The 19,810-nt window shown below is 43.8% G+C and overlaps 1 protein-coding gene across 15 annotated transcripts in view; it reads right to left on the reverse strand.

Moving 5' to 3' along the window:
• Positions 1–14,142, reverse strand: part of MYO6 (myosin VI) — a 156,899-nt gene extending 142,757 nt beyond the window's left edge. For 8 of the 15 annotated variants that reach the window (XM_070480775.1, XM_070480774.1, XM_020901327.2 and 5 more), the window contains exon 1: positions 13,879–14,117. The gene's annotated coding sequence lies outside the window, so the exon portion shown is untranslated. Of the gene's footprint in view, positions 1–13,740; positions 13,818–13,878 lie in introns of those variants that run through there. The other 7 variants (XM_070480778.1, XM_070480777.1, XM_070480779.1 and 4 more) reach the window with 3 other exon arrangements.
• Positions 14,143–19,810: the final 5,668 nt, after the last annotated feature.

The raw sequence follows: 19,810 nt of genomic DNA on the forward strand, positions 1-19,810 counted from the left end.
TACAGAATGGATGAACAAGGTCCTACTGCAGCACAGGCAGCTACATTCAGCATCTTATGATAAACCACAATGGAAGAGAATATAAAAAAAGAACATGTGTGTGTGTGTGTGTGTGTGTATAACTGAACCACTCTGCTGTACAATACTAGTACAATATTGTAAATCAACTATATTTCAATAAAAATAAATACCTCCAATGTTGTTGTTGTTGTTGTTGTCGAGTCACTCTGACTCTTTTGTGACCCCATGGACTGTAGCCCGCCAGGATCCTCTGTCCATGGGATTCTCCAGGCAAGAATACTGGAGTGTGTTGCCATCTCTTTCTCCAGGGAAGCTTCCCAACTCAGGGATCGAACCTTCATCTCCTACATTTCCAGGTAGATTCTTTACCACCGAGTCACCAGGGAAGCCCCAACTTCATTACATTTGATCCTCAAATATAAATGTGTCATATAAATGGGGATTGTGCACAAATTACTTCCACTGTAAAACAAAGTATGATGTTGCCCCAAGGAAAACATTCATGAGAATGTTTGAGTTATCATTTTCAGAAACTGATGTTTTTTCACAAAACACTATTTTCACTGGAGAGAATGACTAACAAACCTTGGTTAGTTACAACAAACCTTGACTAACAAACTCAAACTTGAGTTTTTGGTAAACAAGTTTTGTTATTCTGAGGGAAGCCTGTCACATCAAGGAAAGCAACTGACAGTGTTTGTTAACAATGATAAAATTCAAATGAAAGCAGAATCTGGGAAAACCTGCATCTATCGCCTTGAACATAAAACAATTTATACTGTAGAAGTAAAAATACTTGAGTTTTCTGATGAGATTACATGTATTTTGAAGGTCTGCATAACTCAGGGAAATAGTATATTCCAAATGACCATGACATCATATTATGAAATTACATATGAGGAGAAGACCCACTTAAAGTGCAAAACTGAATAAAAAATTTTAATGTAACAGGATACAAAAAAATTACTGACATGGTTTAAAATTCCACTTGGGACTTTAAGAAATTACCATTTGTTTAGTTGTGATGAATGTCTGAAGCATCCACACACAATTAACTGAAACAGTCAAATTAATACTTCCTTCCCCAGTAAGATATCTGTGGGACGCCAGATTTTCTTCATCCACAGTTCAACCAAAAAAAAATAAAGAAAAATAATGCAACAAACTGAATCATGAGCAGATGTGACAATCAAGCTATCTTCTATTGTCAGACATTAAGGAGTTTTACAAAAGTGTAAAATAGCGGCACTCTTTTCACTAATTGGTGTTTTGGAACTGTTTTTCATAAAACATGTCTTTTCTGCTAAAATGCATGCATTTTTATTTTTAAATAGATTAAATATTTTTAAAGTTTCTAGTAAATATCGATAAATATAACTAAACAGATGAGCAAAATCTTTACAGAGTCCTCAATAATTAGAGTATAAAGGAGTCCTAAGACCCAAGATCTGCTGATCTAAATAAAACCTCACCAAATCATGTGCTGGCAGCTCACACACTTGAGTCATTCACCATCTAGGAAGAGCAGTGGCCCATGAAAGAAGATACACGTATATTACATAACCAGTGATGAATACTGTAATACAGGCACGCTTCCAAAACAGTAAACTGGGGAAAGCTACTGTCAAAGATGTAATTCAAGCAGATTCTGAGAGATGGGTAAACCTGACTAAAGGAAAGTATTCCAGACAAAGGCCTGGTTGAACTGGAGTAGGGAGATGCGAGAACCGGGATGTGTCTGGGGAACAGGTCAACAGGGCCAGGGCTCGGGACAATGGCCAAAGTGTGAAGAGAGCGCAGGTGAAAAGTGGGCCAAGAGATCAGTCCGCAAAGAGTGTCAAACCCCACAGTAAACGTCTGGACTTGCCACTGTATTAAAGGGGTAAACAGGGACTCTCAATGAGGAAGAGATTATTACAGTCAGATTTCTACTCTGAAACAGAACTCCAAGGCAACGCACAGGGCAGGCCGTACGCGGAGGGCAAGGGCCAAACGCCGGAAGCCGTGCAGGAGCGCAGGAAAGCCACGGCCGACCTTCACAGAGCAGGACGAGTGACGGGAGGAAAGGTGGGCAAAGTTCCGAGCAGAGTGAACCATCAGGGTAGGGATCACAGCGGAAACGGGGGAAAGGCAGCTTCTGCCTGGAGGCGGCCGGGAGGAAGTGTGTGAAATGGGAAGGTGTCTGTGAAGAGGATACCTTCAGGTATCTTCAGTCTACAGTTCATGAAGATGTCTGTGGAGCATCAGTTTGGAAACGCTGCTCAAGATAACACAGAAGGCAATCTGAGGGAAAAGCGGCATGAAGTAAGAGCTGACATAAATATCAAAACACGAACAGAGTGAGCAGAGACAAGTGCCGAGCACAGGATTTCACGAGACGTGAACAGTAAAGGCACCGGCGGAGAAAATCAAGCGGCGAAAGCCGGACCGCAAACGTTGGGGGCCTGGGAGAGCGCAAGACCACAGGCGCTGAGGAGGAAGAGCTCAAGGAAGATCAGTCAGTCAGCAGCTGAAGAGGCTGGAACAGAAGAACGACCTCAACGAGGCCACTGGCTCTATTAACAAGGAGGTTACAGAGTAGTCTCTGTCGAGTGCTCAGGGAGAGAACACAGATTACAATGGAACTGGGCTCACGGCCTCATTAGCAAGGTATTAGCTACAGGAAATTAATATTTCACTCAGGACTACGTGAAATTGTGTGCTTCAAACAAGAGCTTGTTTGCTTTTCAACCATAACAACTGTTTCATAAACTCTCACTCTAAACTTTACCTGTTATTTTTAGAGAATGTATTTCAGACTCATGTAAAACACTTACTTTGGCATTTAAACAGAACACTAACATTTACCTAATAAATTTTTATGACACAAAAAGAATTTACCGTTGTGCTATATATTTAACCTCAACCTACAGCTTAAAAGAACATTATTCTTCATCTAGATAAGCCTACAGCATTTAATGAACCCATTTTCTCAATCCCTTTTTATTAATAATATCAAGCAGAGTATGAAGTCAAACTCAATTTAGGCATATTCATATGAAATGTGTGTTTAGCCTGGTCTGTGTTTATACAAAGGTCATATGTGAAAGACCCAGACTTATTAGTATAATCTAGAAAACAATCATTTGTTTTACAAAAAGATTCTTCCCCTTACAAAAGTAGTCACTTATTGGGATCCTTTAAACAAGCAGCTTTCCAAGGATAACAAAAAATTACAATTTATTTAACTTATACAAAACTTGACAGCAATACATTGGCTTAAAGCAAATTAGTAAGGTAAGTGAAAGGGGTAGTGGTTAAGGGATTTAAAACCACTACCAGCCAGGCATCTCAAATGGTTTACCCTCTACATATCCACAAGGTCTCCCCTCTCATCAGTCCGAGGAGAGGCTGGGGCCCTGCAAACAGCAGGTATTAGTGGGTGGGGACACCCACGTGCATCGCAGAGGACCTATCGCCCTGGACAAGAAACCTCAAACCACACCACTGCCTCCTGAGGGTCAGGACGTTATCACCCTCGTTTCGACAGAGAAGGACACATCGGCTTAATCCTCAAAGCTTCAAGTCTTTAAAAGAACACACGAAAAGAGGAAACCTAACATTCTAAACGGGACAGAGGCTCCGGATCCAGACCACCTGAAGACACCTTCAGCCCTGCCCCCATTACGGTGTCACCTAGACAAGCTGCTAGACCTCAGTTTTCTCAGCTGCAAAAGGAGGTGAGCCGCCCCACAGGGTCCACGTTAGAATTCATGAGGGCAGGACTACAGGGCACCGAACGTGGTGGCACGTCACTGGCGCTCGGGAACTATCAGAATTGCACTGGGCCCGCTCCTTCAATCGTCATCACGAGACATTGCTGTCTTTTACTGTTCAAGCACGCTGAAGTACTCGGGTGTCTGTAGGTCCCGAAAACAGTCTAGATCAATGTTGCAGAGAATAGGACCAAAGTGCATGAGATTCTGGGCCACTTCCAGAGGCACACTGTTAATAAACAACAGCCCACTTTCTGACACGCTACCATTCCATGCAGCTGTCAAGCTGTCTCCATTTATGCTAATAACGCGTGAAAATCATCATAGCAAACAACTGGCTTATAAACTCCTAATTTATGCTGCACACCCCCCCTCTTCAAAAGCAAACTCATCAGTAGAATCTATCTCTATAAAATACAAACTTCTGACTGAAATCTTATTCCCTTACTTCTACTGGGTTGGCCAGAAAACCATCTGAAGGGAATCTGGTCATATGCTCAAATTCATTCAATTCTCTTCCTCACCTCCCCCTCCCCACCACATCTGAGAGAAAATCTTTCTTCTCTGTCCGTGGAATTTTCCAGGCAACAATACTGGAGCAAGTTGCCATTTCCTTCTCCAGGGGATCTTCCCAATCCAGAAACCAAACCCGAGTCTCCTCATTAGCAGGTGGGTACAAGACAACTATTTTTACACTTTAGAATAGTTTTCTCCATCATCTCAATAGCCAACAAAAGCCACAGTTCTGTTTGCAACCTCAAGCACAACAGATATATAAATCATCTTGCTCTTCTCATCTTCAACTCAATAATGACAGACCAGAAACACAGACAAAGTAATTCATTCCCTCTCAAAACACACACACATGCATACTTTGTTCTTCCCCAAAATACCGAAAGGATAACAGACAGCAAATCATGCCCACAAACCAAAACACAGCTGTTTCATCTAATTTTAGAAAAAAAATAACAAGGAAAGGGAGAAAAGTTCTCTCTGGAATAACTCAATCCTCAAATCAAGGAAACTCAAAGAGCATAACAAGGAAAACCCGACAGCCTCAATCCTTTCCTGCGGGATACTAATTCTATCAGCATCAAATCAAAATAAACAACGTGCTTTCAGAAGATTTCACAAAAGTTTGAACTCACTGCTTTCAGAAAAAGGCTCACCTACAGGAAAAAAAAATCTAAATATATGATTTCCAAGCACAGGTGTGACTTTGTTTACCCCAAACCTGTTTATTTTTTCCACCATACTCTTTCAAAAACAAGCTGAGAAACTTATTTGTTCCCCCCAAACCCCCCAATTATAACCTTTACATAGACATACCCTTTATTTGTATGTTAAAGTCTCATACCTAGGTGTTGGTTACTGATTAATTTGCTCTTTTTTTGGAAGCTGTGAATAAGACCCAGTCTAGCTGCTGCTTAACCTGAATAAAATCTTGGACTCCTTCCCCCGGAACCTGTAAAAGGGGAAATATAAATTATTCTAATTGCCTTGCCTCTAGTAATGTTCATCAACTAGCGACCTTCATGCCATCTCTTTTAAGGCAAGAAATCTTTTTCTTTAGTAATCTTCAGGAATCTATCCAAAGTGAAGAGCACAGGCTTAAACTTTTAGCCAGAATTCAGATTAACTAGGTAAAGTTGGCATTAGCAGAAGGCAGCTCTATAACAGTACACTGTGACAGCTTCATACAGAAATTTAATGTGTCTTTAAAAGGACTTGGGGAAGAAGAACAATTATTTCATAATAGCCCTACTTCTATGAACCGTATTCTGGTGATCCTGCTATCAGTCCAAGTTAATAGGAAGTATAAATTCCAGAAGGCAAAGGACTTTTCTTGCCAAAATATTTTAAACTTAATCAGTAAAAGATTTTTTAAATGAAAAACATTCAGTCTATCACACCAAGACTACCCAATGAAGAAAATTTCAGAAAGACTTATTAAGGCATAACAACACATGAATAAAAGTGCTTTATGTTAACCTACCTAGATTATGTTTTTCATCGGGCTATACAGTCATCACATTTCCTAATTGTTTGATTAAATGAGAAAGTATTTTCTAAAAGCATGTAAAAGACAGGCAGTCTCAAGCACTTTGCAGACAATCACAAAGCTACAAATTATTTTAAATGCACCAAGGCACTGCAACAGAATCCCAAAGTTTCCAATCAATGCCTGAGTTATTCACTTGCTCCACTGCACCCCCTTCCCTCCTCTGATCCACTCCTGCCCAAGGCTCCCTACCCAGAGCCAGGCTAACTGGTCTCCCCAGCTGCCTGGCAACGGAAGCCACGGGCCAAGACCCAGGAGACAGAGGACTTCAAGAGCCCCGGGAACCTCCCCCCGCAGCCTGGGCTCCTACCTGCCCTCCTCCTCGAGGCCAGCTCTCTCCTCCCAGGATCTCTGGAGAACTGAGGGCGTCTCACCACTGCTCTCCCCTGGGCACCCCCCCAACTCCAGGTTTGCTTCTAACCCCTGCGGTCCCTTCACCTGCGCCATGCAGGATGCAATCTCCTCTGCTGGGACCTGACCTGCTGTGGCTAGCAAGCCCAAGACTGGTTATTCAGAAACAGTGCATTATTGAAAACAATCCAGCTAAAAAGTTTTAAAAGGTCTTAAGGTGTGTGTGTGTGTGTGTGTGTGTGTGTGTGTGTGTCCAGCTAAAAAGTTTTAAAAGGTCTTAAGGTGTGTGTGTGTGTGTTGTGTGTGTGTGTGTGTCCAGCTAAAAAGTTTTAAAAGGTCTTAAGGTGTGTGTGTGTGTGTGTGTGTGTGTGTGTGTGTGTGTGTCCAGCTAAAAAGTTTTAAAAGGTCTTAAGGTGTGTGTGTGTGTGTGTGTGTGCGCTGTGGCTAGCAAGCCAGGTGTGTGTGTGTGTGCGCGTGCGCGTGCTGTGGCTAGCAAGCCAGGTGTGTGTGTGTGTGTGTGTGTGTGCGCGCGCGCGCTGTGGCTAGCAAGCCAGGTGTGTGTGTGTGTGTGTGTGTGTGTGTGTGTGTGCGCGCGCGCGCTGTGGCTAGCAAGCCAGGTGTGTGTGTGTGTGTGTGTGCGCTATGGCTAGCAAGCCAGGTGTGTGTGTGTGTGTATGTGTGTGTGCGTGCTGTGGCTAGCAAGCCAGGTGTGTGTGTGTGTGCGTGCTGTGGCTAGCAAGCCCAAGACTGGTTATTCAGAAACAGTGCATTATTGAAAACAATCCAGCTAAAAAGTTTTAAAAGGTCTTAAGGGGGGTGTGTGTGTGTGTGCGTGTGTGCGTGTGTGTGTGTCTTTGTGGCCCCAAGGACTGTAGCCCACCAGGCTCCTCTGTCCATGAGATTCTCCGGGCAAGAAGACTGGAGTGGGCTGCCATTTCCTTCTCCAGGGGACCTTCCCGACCCAGGGATCGAACCCGAGTATCTCATGGCTCCCACACTGGCGGGTGGGTTCTCTACCACCAGCTCCATCTGGGAAGCTGCTCTGCTATTTGTATAGTCATTTCCAAATTAAACATGACCTGCTCCCTTCCAAATGAGGCTGGTTAACAAGCTGAAATACTCTCCACGATTAAAGTGTGAAATTGAACACTGCACTGTCCTCTAAAGATAAATGCTGTGAGCTCCAAATAAGATTAAATGAAAAAAACAATCATGGAGAGATTCTGGTAACCGATATTTCACTTCCTTCTACTGCATGCTGCCTGGTCAATCCAAACAATGTTTTGGTGTTATTGCCAACACCCTCCCAAAGCAGAGGATGAAGAAAAGTTGTCAACCAGTGGTTCTCAAATTTTGGTGCACAAATAAATCAACTGAGAAGCTTATTAAAATGCCATTGCCCACACCCCACCCACATCTCTCTGGTGTCTTTTTACTAGTTCCCCAGATAATTGTGGTGTGCACCTGTTTTTAAGTACTACTTAAAACAGGTCAACCCTTCAAGATTTCACCTGAATCTCCAATACATAGCTTGTTTCTCCTTTTGGATGAACATCCCACGTTAAACATGTGGAAAACCCCAATGTACTAACAATAATACTAGCCATGTGCTTTCCCTGTATTAGTGTCTAATCCAGTCCTCAAGAGAACCACACCAGGCAGGTAATACTGTAGCCTCCATCTGACAAACTGCAGCCCAGAGAGGCTAAGCCATGTGACCCTGGTAATAAGAGGCAAAACCGGGATGCCCTCCCCTCTGCCTGCCTTCCCACTTTGGAGCTGGACAAGCAAGCCCTTTTCTCAAATGCAACTCTGGGGCCTGGGGGCTGGAATAAAGAGGGTCGGGGTCAGCAGCTAGGCAAACAAGAACGACCCACCTTGTCCCTGCCCCCCACACCTCCCCCCACTCGCCCAACAAGCTCTCCTGGCCCTCCGTGCCCACCCCTCACTCACCAAGCCCTCCCCCCTCGCTGTGTGCCATGACTTGCGGGGGGGCACTCTCCCATGTGCCCGTCTGGGACCACAGACTGCCCCAGCCTCGCCCAGCATTGGCTGGGAGCTCGAGCGAGTTTCACATGCCGGTGTCTCTGTTTCCCAAGACCCAAGAGTCACAACGCCAAGGGCACTGCAGTGACACAGTGATTAACCGAGCTGAGGTGCATATAGCACTCGGCTGACACAGTACCCGCCACACGGCACGTGCTCAGTAAACAACAGCCGCTGTTAAAATTGTACTTCGCCAGCCCTCTCTCCTCTCTTTACTCTTCTCTCAGCCTGGTTTCCTGAAACTGTGATAAAAGGTGGAACATGTTAGTGTTTGTCAGGAGTCGACTGGTAACCCGGCTGTGACTCAGTGGACTGAAGGCCAGGAATAGAATATTTTAGAGCAAATGAGGCTTTCAGTAGCCCTCAAATTGCACCACTTTGACAACTATTTCCCAACCTTAGGGTCAGCCCTGTTAATCACATACTAGAATGAAGAGTCTATAATTAACTTGATTCAAAACAATAACAAAATGTCACTCAGTAGAAGGACTTGGTTTTAATTTATCACCTTTATCATGGCACTTAGAACAGTGCCTCCTCATGACAGACACTCAAATATTTGTGGAATGAATGAAGGCATATAGACAGCAACACAGTCACACCTTACAGCTCATTAGTGAGTCTTTATAAAAGCAAGATATCCATCAGATCAATACCGATGTGCCAAGTCATAAAATTTATTTTCAAAATTACCCCAGAATACTTTTCTCCTTTTTTGAAACTAATTGCAGTTTTCTCTTAAAAATTCTACAACTACAAAAGTTAATTATCAACATTGACTCCATTAATCTACTGAAAATGTTAGAGTAGTTCCATAAGAATGCATCATGCTTATCTTCCACCTTACATTTAAAAAAAGAAAAAGGAAAAACAATTAGTAACTACATATTTAATAATCATCACTTTAGTGACCCTGATTATCCAGAATTTTCTGACCCATCTGACTTAAATCCATAAAATGAAATAAGTCACTGCTGAGAGGTTGATGTGAAGAACTGACTCCTTGGAAAAGACCCTGATGCTGGGAAAGACTGAAGGCAGGAGGAGAAGGGGACAACAGAGGATGAGATGGTTGGCTAGCATCACTGACTCCATGGACATGAGTTTGATAAACTCCAGGAGTTGGCCATGGACAGTGAAGTCTGGCGTGCTACACTCCATGGGGCCACAAAGAGTCATACACGACTGAGCGACTGAACTAAACTGATGAAAGGTTAAGCCCAACTAACAAGACCTGGAGGAGGGCGGATCCATGGGAACATGCAGGTGGAAGGTCCAATTCTCAGGGACGCTCCTCAGCAACCTCCTATGTGACCTTGAACAAAGCACTGCAGTGGCCATTTCGTTTGTTCAGGTTTTCCCATAAGATGGTAGGAAACACCAGAATGAACGTTTCGACTAACCCAATACTTTTTTTTTTTTTTTTGGTCTCCGTTTTCCCATCTGCAGATTAGGAATAAATTTATCACATCTACTTAATCAAGTTGTTCTAGGAACAAATGCACATAAACGAATTCCAAAACAGCAAAGCGCCACACGTGTAAGGTGTTCACTTCTGACATAAGAGTCTTCAGGAGGTTTTAAACGGATGCTTCTGTTTATCTTTCTTTTCGCACCTGCGCCACGCTTTCTGTACCCTAAATCCAAAGATCTGCAGAACAGGGAAGAACCAGTGTCCATTAACAGCTGTATTTCAGACACAATGGACCCTCAGTAAATACTGGTTGGGAAAGGTGCTCATCCATACAGAAAGAAGTATTTCAAATCTGCGATATCGAACACCTTACCGTGTAAAGGTTAAGCGGCAGGTTCCCTTCCAATAAAAGAACAAGTGCAGGAACGTACATGGGTGATGCCCGTGGTTCCGCCAGGAGCGCCGCCTGGCTTTGTGCACGTCATTCGGCAGGCATGTGAATATCACCCGAGGAACGTGCCTAGGTATTTTGGTTTCACTGGAGACCTGCTTTGTGAATACAAAAGGACTTCCCCCTCTCTCTGATACTAGCAAGGTTTCTAGCCGGATCTGTTCTTCCGGTTTGATTTCCCACGCTTCAGTACTCACAGGGAGAACTCTGGCTGACTTGTGGTCGTTTCTTAAACCACTGTGTCATTCTTACACTACTCGATAAGAAAAAAAAAATTCATCTCTGAACACCATAATTAGGAAGATATCCTAATAGTTACATTTTAAGATTATTAACAGTCCACTAAATGTGTCAAATAAAAGTGTAACTATTTTAAATGCAGCCCGTCCTGGTTCCTCTTAACATTATATATCCCTCAAAAACAGAATTAAGCTTATTAAACTTTAGTTAGGTCTTGATTATCCACACACACACAAGCAGATGTGTTATAGATCATCCATTAATAATTTACACTTAGGCCTTGGATGATGGTGTTGTATTTACAGTTGAATATGAGTTATCTTCCAGATGCAAAATTCCCTGCAGTTTAAAACACCTATAACAGAAGTCACCCAACTCACCTTCCTACCATTTTTCTGCCTATTTACTGAACCACATTCTACTGCCGAAATGACTCATTTGTTACAGGAGGTGGACTGTGTGTGCTCATTTTTGTTCTTTATGTCTATTATAGCTCAAGGGACATTCCTGAAATAAACACAGGCCATTAAAAAAGCTGTTCTAATCAAACAGGTCACCATTTAACCATGATCTAAAAACCATTCCCCCCCTTAGTATTACACAGTTAATTATGTATTATTTAAAAGGCAACTACTGTATTTATGGGCAATAGTCTACCTCATTTTTAAGTTCTATCCTAACCAAGAAAATTATGCTATTCATTTTAGCTACAATGAAAACCAGTGCTACATTACAGTCTGATTCTAGTTCCTATAACCCACCAAAATTACAAGTGCAGAATACGTGTAATATTCTGGAATTTACCCCCAAAATGATAAAGCAACATCATATCACTGTTTAAGAATGTCCACCTAAAAATGAAGAAACAGAATTCAAAATTAGTTCCACCGTCCCATGTCCAGTCTTTCTCAACATCACTCCTCTGTACCTCCTTCAAACCTGCAGTTACATTCTTTAGCACAATACCAGTTCTGTGGGTTTACCAGAAGTCTACCAAATGCACCCGCTCTGGTGGAAAGGACTGAGCTTTTATGGTCGGAGGTCTTGAGTGTGAATCCAGACTCTCCTAGGAATGACAGAACCTCAAGAACTTGAGCAAATATTTAAGCTCTGAGACTAAATGTTCTCAAGGGACAATTTAGGACAGGTGGTGCTAGTGTAAAGAATCTGCCTGCCAATGCAGGAGACTCAAGAGACACAGGTTCGATCCCTGGGTCAGGAAGATCCCCTGAAGTAGGAAGTGGCAACTTGCTCCACTATTCTTGCATGGAATATTCCATGGACAGAGGAGCCTGGTGGGCTACAGTCCATAGGGTCACAAAGAGTCAGACACAACACACACATACAAGACCACCAACCTTGAAAATTATTTTGTAGATCAAGTTCCTCAGTGTTCTGCTCATGACAGATGCCTAATAAATGACAATTTTATCCTACTAAAGGGCCAGTCACCAATTACACTAATACAAAATACCTCCTAAGGATCACAGATAAACTGTATGGAATTTATTACAGTTGTCATACTTTTTTACTTTTTTTCAATCTTTTACTTAAAATGTTTTAATATATAGAAATAAAAAATTCACAGTTTAAATATCTTTGTAAAATTGTCATTTGACATAACAGATATGGTATTTCAATTATCAGCAGACTGTAAGGTTTTCTTAAAAAAAACATCTGGGGTGCTTTTATTTATTCAAACCTCACGGTCATTTCTTTAAAATTTTATTTAAAAAGCTGCGTTTTATTGGGAGATTGGGATGGACACATCTACACAATTGATACCACGTATAAAACAGACAACTGATGGGAACATACTGTATAGAACAGGGAACTCTCCGTAATGCACTGTGATGTCCTAAATGGGAAGGAAAATCCAAAAAAGAAGGGGTATATGTATATGTATGGCTGATTCACTTTGCTGTACAGTAGAAGGTAACACAACATTGTAAGCAATTATACTGCAATAAAAATTAATTAACAAAAAAAAGAAAGTTATATTTTAGAACCCGTAGATAGCCAGGTTATCTAAACAATGGACTACATAATCTACCACAGTCTCCAGGCAAAGTCACAACAGGATGAGAAAAGGGCCTTCAGCTTCTCTCAGATTTCCTGGCCACTGTTATTTTAAAAGTTGATCACACAAACATAAACAGAGGAAAGAATCCATTTCAGATGAGCTCCACGGGTTGACTTATACTTTTAAGACTTTGCATGAATTTACATTAAATTTTGCACTAGCTTATTACATTTTTCTTGACCATGTTTCTAGGCACTAATGAAAAAATATATACTATACATAGTTTAAAATATTATATAGAGTTTTTAATCATTATCTTTTCTTGAAGTTGCTCACCACTTCCATTAGTCTCTCTTAAACTGTAACTTAAAAGCCAACAATAAATAGCATGTCACACAGAACATACAAGTACAACTGAGCAAATGTGCGTAAGACTAAAATAACTTTTGTTTACCACTATGCAAGTAATTCTGTGCGACTGAAATTACTCTAAATGAGCTGGATATTTAAAAGTCAATGAGTTATTTCAAAAGGTTGCTTTGTTTCAAGCTCTGGGTATAGACCAAGTTGTGGTGTTACTAAAATTAATAATAAAAGACACCAAGGTAATTTTTTCAGTAAACAACTTCCAATGGCAAACCACAAGCCAAGGAATCTAAGAAGTTTAGTTAATCTGTAGAGAAAGGTCCTTTTGCTGCCAACCTTTGTACCATGACCAAGTTCAAGATTCCCATTTTATAGTGTGAACAGCCTTCAGCTAAATCTTAATAACACTTTTTAAAACTCTCAAACCCTGACGATATTTAGCTATATTGCATCTACATGGTCAGAGCACAACAACCAGGAAAACTTACTTAGCATGAACAGCAGCCTATTAAATTGGGGCAGAGTTCCTAGCTCCTTACACTTGTAGATTAGGATTTAAGCATTCCTCCACTACAAACTTCACGCCAGATAAAACATAACACTTTTTCTAAAACTGTAAAAAAAAAATATGAAAAGCTCCTGTTCAGCAGCAGATACATAAATTAACATACCCAAAACACTAGACTAACCAAAAGACTAAAAATGCAACTTTAAATAGTCCCAATCCGGGCTCCTATATAATTAATAGTAATAGCTGATTCTCACATCCCAGAACAAAAAGCATTCTTTCTGCACTTAATTTTAAGCTCGTGAACGAAAGAGAAAACTGTCACGGAGAGTCCAGGTCTAAGCCGGACACCTGAGTGCTCTGTTTCAACCTGGGAGCCAGAGATGATACACAAAGGTATCTTGGTGATGATAAACCCATGAAAGGAGACTCTCATTGTCCTGTGGAAATGAGACCCAGCCCTGAGCTCCCGGGAACCGCCGCCGCCCGGGCCCACTCATCACCTGCTTCACCCCGGGCGTCCTCGGGAGAAGAACCGAGCCGGCTCGTCGACCCCGGGCGGCGGGCGGAGGCCTCGAAGAAAGGCCGGGCTCGGACAGCGAGGCTGCAGAGGGCGAGACGGGGGCGCCCCGGACACTCACCGGTGCGGACGCGAGGGCAGGTGCGCGGCGACGGGGCTACCTGTCGCCGGTGAGGCTGGAGGGTGGGGTGCGGGGCTGACGAGGGCGAGGAGACAGCGACGGCGAGCGCCGGCACCGGGACGGGGCGGCGGCGGCGGCGACCGGTCTCCGGCTCGCTTCCTGCTCAGACAGATCCCGGGTCCGTCTCCACCCGCCGGCCGGCGCCCAGCCGAGTCCCCGGCCCCGCCGCGCGCACGTCACGGCTACGGAGCGCCCGAGGGGGCGGGGAGGCCGCGGGCCCGGCGGGCAGAGCGCGGGCGCGCCGGGAGGGGGGGCGCGCGCGCCGGGATGAGGGGGCGCGCGCCGGGAGAGGGGGCGCGCGGGGTGGGCGCGCACCGGGAGGGGGAAGCGCGCCGGGAGGGGGCGCGCGCGCTGGGGGCGGGGGCGCGCCGGGCGGGGGCGCGCTCGGCGCGGGGCCGCCCCGCCCCACCGCTCCAGCCCGCGGCGCCGAGCCTCCTGGACCTGGTGGGCGCGCGGCTGCTCCGGGAGTAGCCGCCCCTGGCCTTGCCGGGAGCTCTAGTTCCTGCCCCCGCGAAACCGCCTGGGTCACGGGGCTGTTGTTCCCGGCGCTTGCAGAGAGCCCCTGCGGACTGTGGGTGCAGGGACGGTGCAGTCTGCCGCAGCAGGAATCAGTTCCCGGACGGAGGAAGTCGTTCGGGGACGGGGCGAGGACCCTGAGTTGTGGAGAGGACTGGCGGGCCGGGCCGCCTGGTGGAGGCGGGGGGGAGGCAGACTCGCCGGTAGCCCCGGGCAGCGCTGCCCGACGAGGGTGGTCACCTCCCCGTGCAGCAAACTTGCTGTTCTGCTTTTGGGAACGGGGATCTGGGATGGAAATTTTGCATTTCTTCTGCCCTTCTGCCACCGCCGTATACACATAATAGAACCCAGATATAATGTTTGTTTTACTGTTTGTGCAAGTGACATACCTGTGAGTCATATTCGAACGTTTAATATGATGAAAATATGTTTTGCCTTTACGACAAAAAGAAGCTTCTTTTTTTTTTTTTTTTAAGAAAATGAAATGATGACTATAATGCTGAAAGTCTCCGCTGAAAAAAAGTTAGTCGTACTCACAACAGAGAATTACCCTGTGAACATTACCCGGAAACATTCCAAGTAGCAAGGGGAAAGCTTCAGGAAACCTACAAGATTCTGATCAAGTACAAGTTTGGGAAAGCTTTGGGAAATCTACAAAATTGTGATGGGGACAAGTTTCAGTTATTTAGATGTTCCGCAGTTCTAGGCGGAGAAGGCAATGGTACCCCACTCCAGTATTCTTGCCTGGAAAATCCTATGGACGGGGGAGCGTGGTGGGCTGCCGTCCATGGGGGTCGCTAAGAGTCGGAGACAACTGAGCGACTTCACTTTCACTTTTCACTTTCATGCACTGGAGAAGGATATGGCAACCCACTCCAGTGTTCTTGCCTGGAGAATCCCAGGGACGGAGAAGCCTGGTGGGCTTCCGTCTATGGAGTCGCACAGAGTCGGACACGACTGAAGCGACTTAGCGGCAGCTGCAATTCTAGGGGGAAAGTTAAGTTATGATGAGGTGTCTTAGCATAGAGTTAAAACATAAGATATTAAGAATAAAATAGGGAAGTAAGAAAGAGGAAGAGGAAACCAAGAAAGGAAATAATTGACAGCAATCTCAGAAATTTAATTCCAGATTGCCAGGAGGTAAAATTTAATTAGATTTCAAAACGAATTGGAAAAAAGAAAAGAAGGAGGAGTGGATGGTTTCAGTTCACTGCTTTGACTTCATTTTGGATTTAAGATTAAAAGGCTTTAGCAGACCAATAGAAGCCCATACACACAACTTACTGTGAGTAGTGACTTGATTTTCTCTCTCTCTCTCCCTCACCCTCTCCCTCCCCTTCCTCCTCCACTTGCAATTCATTACTGTCTCTTTGCCCCTAGCTTCCTGTTTCTCTGGCTTCCCTGGTGCCTCAAGGGTAAAGAATCCATCCACCGGTACAGGAGAGGAGGGTTGGATCCCTGGTGGGGAATATTCCCTGGGGAAGGAAATGGCAACCCACTCCAGTATTGTTGCCTGGAAAATCCCATTGATAGAGGAGTCTGGTGGGCTACAGACCACAGGGTCGCAAAGAGTCAGTCTTGACTTAGTGACTAAACAACAGCCCTGTCTGTCTGGTGTATCCATTTCCTCTTCCTAGCAATACTATCTTGTTTCAGGCCACCATCCGTTCTTGTGTCCCATGCTGCTTTAGTCGCCAAACCAATTTCCCAGGCTGCAAACTTGTCTGCTCCTAATCCAGCCTCTACAGTACCATCAGATTTACATTTTATAAAATGAAAGCCTGGTTAGGCATTCCTCTCTTTAAACTCTTGTGGTGGCACTCTACTACCCTTGGTATAAAATCCAAACTCCTTGGTGGTTTAGTCGCTAAGTCGTGTCTGACTCTTGCGACCCCATGGATGGTACTGCCAGGCTCCTCTGTCCATGGGATTTTCCGGGCAAGGACACTGGAGTGGGTTGCCATTTCCTTCTCCAGGAGATCTTCCTGACCCAGGAATTGAACCCGGGTCTCCTGCATTGCAGGCAGATTCTTTACCAACTGAGCTATGAGGGAAGCCCAAACTCCTTCAGTTCAGTTCAGTTCAGTCGCTCAGTCGTGTCCGACTCTTTGTGACCCCATGAATCATAATACACCAGGCCTCCCTGTCCATCACCAACTCCTGGAGTTTACTCAAACTCATGCCCATTGAGTCGGTGATGCTATCCAGCCATCTCATCCTATGTCATCCCCTTCTCCTCCTGCCCCCAATCCCTCCCAGCATCAGGGTCTTTTCCAATGAGTCAACTCCTCTTATGAGGTAGCCAAAGTATTGGAGTTTCAGCTTCATCCATACATGACCACTGGAAAAACCATAGCCTTGACTAGATGGACCTTTGTTGACAAAGTAATGTCTCTGCTTTTTAATATGCTATCTAGGTTAGTCATAACATTCCTTCCAAGGAGTGTCTTTTAATTTCATGGCTGCAGTCACAATCTGCAGTGATTTTGGAGCCCAAAAAAATAAAGTCTGACACTGTTTCCACTGTCTCTCCATCTGTTTCCCATGAAGTGATGGGACCAGATGCCATGATCTTAGTTTTCTGAATGTTGAGTTTTAAGCCAACTTTTTCACTCTCCTCTTTCACTTTCATCAAGAGGCTCTTTAGTTCCTCTTCACTTTCTGCCTTAGAGTGGTGTCATCTGCATATCTGAGGTTATTGATGTTTCTCCTGGCAATCTTGATTCCAGCTTGTTCTTTTTCCAACCCAGTGTTTCTCATGATGTGCTCTGCATATAAGTTAAATAAGCAGGGTGACAATATACAGCCTTGATGTACTCCTTTCCCTATTTGGAACCAATCTGTTATTCCATGTCCAGTTCTAACTGTTGCTTCCTGATCTGCATACACACTTCTCAGGAGGCAGGTTAGGTGGTCTGGTATTCCCATCTCTTTCAGAATTTTCCACAGTTTATTGTGATCCACACAGTCGAAGGCTTTGGCATAGTCAATTAAGATGTCTTATATGATCCTTCAGCTGTTTTTGTTTGACTAGCACAGTGGGGAATCTCCTTTGTCTTTTTCTTTTCATTGAGTTTGCATGCCTCTTCATTGTTTCCTAGTTTATCACCGTGCTCAAATCCATAAAGATGTCCTAAACCAGGCTTTCTCACAGACAGAGTTACCTTTCTTGGAAATTGCTGGCTTTTTAGATTACTGTCTTAGCCCTGCTTACTTGTCTAGTTTCATTTCCACCCACTGTCTTTTGCTATTTCTTGTACTTTACATTCAAGCCCTTCTGAAGTGCTTGCTATAGAACAAACAGAACAAACAGCTATGTTATATATTACATTGAAGTGTTGCCAGACTAAATACAGTTAATTCTTCAGAGTAAAGCCTATTGGTCCTCTCCAGAAGTTTTCCCTCAAAACCTTATTACAAAACTGAGGTGCAATATGGTGTTCTCTCTTAGCACCTATTGCATGTACATCTTCCAACACTCATTTCCCCATTGGTACTTTAGTTATTTACAAGTACCGCCCACCTGGACTGTAAGCTCCTTGAGAGCAGGGTAGGGTCCTTAATTTGTCTTTGTGTCTCTAGAGCCAGACATGATGGCCTTCACATCTCATTTAACAGTGCCTGCTGTTGTTATTACTGAATAAATGGGACACACGGGTAAACAAACAGCAAGCCTATAGCCAACTCTAGGAAACTGAGCTTATGTCACTAAGCATGGTAGATATAACTATCTTACCTGCTGCCAACACTCATCTTAACAGTGTATTCCATATTTATGTTTGTAAACGTTTCAACTTCACTCTCACTCATTGAATATTTGTAAGACGCTACCCCAAGTCTCTTTGTGCTATCCCATGGATTCCTAAACTGAGATCCCCAGACTTCCTATCATAGATGGGGTCTCCAAGAACTACCTCTGAGATCACATGCAAAATCTTGTGATTTGGTTCTTTCGTTTTTATAGGAATCAATACTATAGGTATTTACGGAGTCTTTCCATCTTCCCTGTCTAATAGCCAATTTAATAGCTTCAGCTGCATTCTTTATTGCCAACTCTTAATGTGAGGCAAGCCAAAAACCACGCAGAAACTCATTCTCTTTCCTCTCCCAACTGCTTCGAATTATTCCCTTGCCTATCAGTGTAATGATAGCGTGACCATCCACTCGTCATAAGAAGTTGTGCGGTTTTTTTAGTCACCCAGGTTCCCTTCCATTCCTCACTCCTAGTGTTGGAGGCATTGAATGTAGTTCATTCCATGTCCTGAGTTATTGGATTGGCCAAAAAGTTCGTTCAGGTTATCCCATAATATCTTACAGAAAACCCTGGATGAACTTTCTGGTCGATCCAGTATTTCTAAGCTGTTGTCTTATTTTTCATCTCCCTGAGAACAGTCCGTCATCTTCTCTCATCTGAACTCTTGACATTGCCTCTGCTCGGTCTCATCCACTCTCTCACCACTCCTAAAGAGTCACCCCATCCCCCAGGTCTGATTATGTCACCCCCTTTACCACGTCCTGGTAATCAGTGAAATCACTCATTTCAGAATCCTTCCCAATCCTGAACCTGCTCCAGTCATAGGAATTTAGACATGCCAAGCCCTCTCATGATGCTGCTGTCAGGATTCAGAACTCAATCTGTTTTCTCCTCTGTTCTGACTGGGGCAGAATTGTTTTTCCTTTTCCCTCTTTTCCAGTATAGGTATGAGTCACAGTATATGAGTCACAGTATAAGTATATGACTTATGTATATATCCTATATATATGACTTATACTATAAGTCATACTTATACTGTAGCACTTATTAACTGGTATTATTATTATGTTTTTATATTTGTTTCTACCTGTAAAAGCTTTCCAAAATAATTGAGCCTTTTGATTAGAAATTGTGTCCTATTACATTTTTATCCCTAGAGATGAGCACAATGCCCACCTCATTGAGTTAATATGATAACAGTGCTGAAATTGATCAACTGCCTCCTTGTGCCAGCATTGTGCCAAGCACTTTACACAGATCCCCCCACTAAGTCTTCCCAGTCTTGTGAGGTCACACAGTGAGCACTAGCTTTTTACCTGCCTAATTTCTAACCTCTCATTCTATTTGTGGAGAATCTGTCATTTTGAGTCTTGGTGGGAACACGGCCCACTTCACAATTTGAAAGCTGAGTATGGCTCAAGTCCTTGTCACCACGCTCTGGTAACTAAGGTGTAGTCAGGGCATGGGACCCAGGTTACGTCAATTGGATGCATTCACCTGAAACTTGGAATCTGCACAAAGTGCCACAGAAATACAGAGATAACCCCCACTGGTGTGTATCATTGTGGCGACCAGGGTCTGGTTGTGTCATTGCCAATGGTC

This window comes from Odocoileus virginianus, chromosome 19 (genome assembly GCF_023699985.2).
Source record: "Odocoileus virginianus isolate 20LAN1187 ecotype Illinois chromosome 19, Ovbor_1.2, whole genome shotgun sequence".
Classification (NCBI taxonomy): Eukaryota; Metazoa; Chordata; class Mammalia; order Artiodactyla; family Cervidae; genus Odocoileus; species Odocoileus virginianus.